This window comes from Apium graveolens, chromosome 11 (assembly GCF_009905375.1).
Source record: "Apium graveolens cultivar Ventura chromosome 11, ASM990537v1, whole genome shotgun sequence".
In the NCBI taxonomy this organism is placed as follows: domain Eukaryota; kingdom Viridiplantae; phylum Streptophyta; class Magnoliopsida; order Apiales; family Apiaceae; genus Apium; species Apium graveolens.
Window position 1 is genome coordinate 44193988 of NC_133657.1, and position 5376 is coordinate 44199363.

Genomic DNA, 5376 nt, shown 5'->3' on the forward strand with positions numbered 1-5376 from the left:
TGGTGAGCTTGAAAATAAGGACGCAGCTTTCTTGAAGCCATCACCAAGGCTAAAGCGAATTTCTCAATGGCTGAATAATTCAACTCAGCACCACGCAAAATTTTGCTGACATAGTATACGGGTTTCTGGACTTTCAGTTCCTCCTTAACCAACACCGCGCTCAAGGCGCTTTCTGAAACAGCCAAGTACAAGAATAAAACTTCACCCAGAACTGGCTTGGCCAACAACGGGGCCTGGCCCATATACTTCTTTAACTCTTCAAATGCCTTCTGATTTTCCTCACTCCATACAAAGTCTTTAATGTTCTTTAATGACTTGAAGAATGACAAACACTTGTCTCCTGACTTGGAGATGAATCGCCCTAGCGCAGCAACCCTTCCTGTGAGTTTCTGAACATCCTTGACAGTTTTTGGGGGTTCCATGTCCAGGATTGCCTTTATTTTATCGGGGTTAGCCTCAATTCCCCTCTTTGAGACCATCAATCCCAAGAATTTTCCAGATCCTACTCCGAAGGCACACTTCGTGGGATTCAACATCATCTTGTGGTACCTCAGGACCTCAAAAGCTTCCCTCAAATGGGTTATATGATCAATCTTTACTAGACTCTTGACTAGCATGTCATCAACATAGACTTCCATAGTCTTCCCAATAAGATCCTTAAAAATTTTATTCACCAACCTTTGATAGGTGGCTCCTGCATTCTTGAGACCAAACGCCATAACAAGATAACAATAAACACCAAAGTCAGTGATAAATGATACCTTTGGAATGTCATCCTTATGCATTTTGATCTGGTTGTATCCGCTAAATCCATCCATGAAACTCAGCATCTCATGTCCAGCGGTAGCATCAATCAAAGTATCAATTCTAGGCAGCGGAAAACAGTCTTTGGGACATGCATCATTCAGATCGGTGAAGTCTATACACATCCTCCACTTTCCATTAGCCTTCTTCACCATTACAGGGTTTGCTAACCACTCCGGAAATTGAATCTCCTCAATGAAACCAGCCTCTAAGAGCTTTTCCACTTCCTGCTTTATAGCCTCTTGTCTTTCCGGGGCAAAATTTCTTTTCTTTTGTTTCACTGTCTTCCGGCTTGGATCCACGTTTAACTTGTGGGTAATTAACCCCGGGTCTATGCCTGGCATATCAGCTGCTGACCATGCAAACACATCACTATTTTCTTGCAAAAATTTCACTAACTTCCCTCTAAGGGGCTCCTCTAATGTAGCTCCAATGAAAGTCATCCTCTCAGGATTCTTGGGATCTAAAGGAACCGAATCCAATTCTTCTGCTGGCCTTCCTCTATTCTCATCATTTTCTCGAACATCCATATCTTCAATAGGAAGAACCTGCCCCCCGACTCCATCTGCCCTCAAAGAGGCCACATAACAGCTTCTAGCCATTTTTTGATCTCCCCTCTCTTCTCCAATCCCGTTTCGGGTGGGAAACTTCATGACTGAATGGTAGGAAGAGGGGACTGCCTTGAAGGCATGTATCCCTGTTCTCCCCATTATAGCATTATAAGTTGAACTAGCCTTTACCACCACAAAATCCAGCATCTGCGTTGCTTGCCTTGGCTCCGTACCTATGGTGGTTGGTAATTTAATTATCCCTTCCACAGGACATTCTACTCCAGCAAATCCATATATCGGCATGTCGGTTGGTGTCAACTGGGAGTCGTTATACCCCATCCTTAGAAAGGTGTCGTGGAGCAAGATATCCACAGAAGCACCATTATCCACAAGGACCCTCTTAACCGGACTATTTCCTATTATCGGCGTTATGACCAGCGGGTCGTCATGGGGAAACTTCACACCCTCTAGGTCGGAATCATCAAAAGCCAGTGTTACTTCTGTCCTGGCCCTCTTCGGGGCTTCTCCAACAATATGCATAACCTCTCTAGTATATGCCTTTCTGGAATTTTTGGACAATCCAGCAGCAGTTGGACCTCCAAAGATCGTGTTTATCACAGGCCCTCGAGGTCTCGGCCCTCCATAAATGGTGTTTATAACTGGTCCTCTAGGTTGGGGATTCCGCCCCTGATCATCTTGGTCTCTCCTACGATCTTCAAAGTTCTTCCTTCCATTATTGTTTCTGTCTCCTCCATCTCCAGTATACTTGTTCAGCCTTCCTTTTCGAATCAAAAACTCAATTTCATCTTTCAACTGCCTACACTCATCGGTGTCATGACCAACATCTTTGTGAAACCTGCAATACTTGCCCTTATCTAGCTTGGCGGGATCAGCCTTCAAGGGCTTAGGCCAGCGAATATCTCTGTCTTTCTCAATCTCCATCAAAATCTGACTTCTGGGGGCATTCAGCTTAGCGTATTCAGTGAACTTTTGCCCAGGTCCTCCCTTCTTGGGGGTTGAATCAGGGTTTTGTTCAGTTCTAGGATACTTATCCTTAGCGATGTACTCCAAATCAGTCTTTCGTTTCTTGCCTCCAGTGGGCTCATTACTTACTACGGTCTTCCTCATACTCTCTTCAACCTTGATATACTTCCCTGCCCTCTCTTGGAGCTGCAACATGCTCTCAGGGGGTCGTTTGGCCAAAGACATCTTGAAAAACTCATCCCTAGTTCCTTGTTGCAGCGCTATCATGGCTACCTTATCATCAAGGTCTGGGACTTTTAAAGCCTCCTTTGTAAAACGATTCAGGTAATCTCTTAAGGATTCCTTAGCTCCCTGCACAAGACTCATAAGAGATGCTGAACTTTTCTCATGGACTCTTCCACTGATGAATTGCTTAATAAAAGCCTGACTTAATTCTCTGAATGATCCAATAGAATTTGGGGGTAGGCGACTGTACCATCTTTGAGCCATACCCGACAGGGTTTGAGGAAAGGCCCTACATTTTATAGCATCGTTCACGGGTTGCAGCAGCAGTGCATTAGAGAATGTCCTAACATGATTAGCGGGGTCTCCCGTGCCGTCATAGGCTTTGATAGTGGGCATCTTGAATTTCCTTGAGATATGGGCATTCATTATTTCTTCTGTGAAGGGTGGAGTTGGATCATCAGGATCTCCAAGGGGAAGGAGATTGCTTGGATCAGTTCTTGGGACAGCAGCCCTTCTTCTTACCGGACCATCCAGGTCTATGATGGGAGGAGGATTTCTCCCCCTAGGAGATATGTGGGTTCTGGTGGCTTGGTGAGCCTCCAAGTCCCGTCTCAGCCTTTGGATTTCAGCCTCATGAGCCCTGATCTTTTCCTGCACTTCTTGGGGATTCGCCCCTGGGGTGCTTTGGGGGCGTTGCCTTCCATCGGCTATTGGCTCTTTTCCAGGACGCCTCCTTCTCGGGGCCACTTCATCATCCGAAGATTCGGAGTCTCTCTCAGTGTATGGACCAGAAAATTCCCGATCCTCAGGGATAGGATCCAAACCTCGTATATAGGGGGGCGACCGCCCTCGTGCTTCGCTTCGCCCAGCATATCCACTTCCTCCAACCTCAGGGTGAAGGGGCATCCCATAAGGGGGGTTAGTAGTAACAATAGTTGAGTATTCATACCCGACGGGTCGAGAATTCACAGGTATATGTATTTGTTGAACTTGAGGATTCGTACCTTGAACAGTCGGGGGAGTTGTCCCTTGTGGCTGAGGATGAGTTGCCCCTGTCTGGGCTTCCCCCTGAGTAGATGCATAAGTTGAATGGGGAGGAACCTCCACGGTTGATGAAATCACCTGGGTTGTCCCTGATGGTGTTCCCTCCTCCAGAGTGCTGGTTGTTCTCCGTGTTCTCGCCATGGTTGTTGTTGCGTATTTTCCCACAGACGGCGCCAAATGTTATGGATTAAAACTACTATATATAATTGCTGTATTTAATACTAAGGAACGTGAGCTTCGAGGCTCGATTTGACTGCTCTTGTGTTTCGTGACTCAATCTGCCTTAACAAGATGCCTACGTACCTTGCTGATTGCCAAGGATCAAGTCAAAAAACGTAGTTCTTGGTTGGTGGGGGTGAGACCCCTTATATAGATGTGGGAGTCCTTGAATTGGACTTGGTATAGGAGACTTGGTGGATAAGCCTCTGAATTAGGATAGACTTAGGAGTCCTAGGAAGTAGGAAGCTGATTCCTTATCCTTTTAGGTCCCCTTGAGGCTAATCTCTAAGGACTTATATCCTCATCGGGACTCTTTTCAACATCTGATTTCTCCCTTATTAATTAATTACGAAATTAATTAATAATCAGGGCTTTTTGGCCTTTTTTTTATTCCACCAGGCCTGATCTGGTCCGTCAGGCTTAACCTTTCTGGTCTGAATATCATACATCTTCTTATTGGGCCTAGCAGCCCATTAATTATAAAACCAGGACTTATTTATCCCTATCAGCTAGAGTTATGCATTATTTGCATATACCCTTAGTATAGGGGACCTGTTGAATATTTTCCCAAACCGGGAGGCGCTACCCCCGTGTATAAATTATATATGTATATAAATATAGTTTTCCATACCTATTAATCGAATAAGGTATATTCGATAACTTTGAATAATAATTAAACATTATTTTCGATTATTCAAATAAAGATCTTACTTTCATATAAGTATATCTTTTGTTATTTAGTATTCGTTTCAAGTATTAGTTTCGAAACATGTACTTGATTTATTTTTTATAAAAACTATTCTTTATGGGAATATTATTTAAATTATAATATTCAGATATTTTTTTTAGTATTTCGAAACTGATTTATTTTATTAAATCATCCTTACTCCAAACATTTTCAAAAATATTTTTGAATCTTCAAAATGATTTTAAAAATTAGAGCGGAACCCAAAACTCAATTTAATTTAATATCTTCCTTTCGAAGGGGATATAAATAGACCTGGCAAAATGGGTCCGGATCCGAAGAGCCGAACCGAAAATTATGAAACCGAGATCCGATCCGAGATCTGAATCATACAATCTGATAATTATCCGAAAACCGATTTAAACCGATCCGAAAAATACCCGAACCGAAAATTTAACCGAAAATGATTCGAAATACAAGATCCGATTATAATTTAGAACCGATTAAAACCGAATAATATATTACTCAAACTGAATATGACCCGAAATATGCAAAATTTATACTTTAAACAATTTTATGGTTATGATAACATATTTATTTAATCATATTCTTTTGTAAAAGTACATTGTATTATATTAAAAATACTAAATAAATAAAAAAGAAATTTTTTAAATCTCAAAAATTGAAAAAATAAATAAGTTAGGATTCGAAAATATCCGAACCGAATTTAATCCGAACAGAATTTTGTCCGATTTTAATCTGAATTTTATCCGATTTTAATCCGAATTAGACCTGAACTGAATCAAATCCGATCCGATCCGAATGATCTTGTAATATATCATAATCTGAAAGTAGATCCGATCC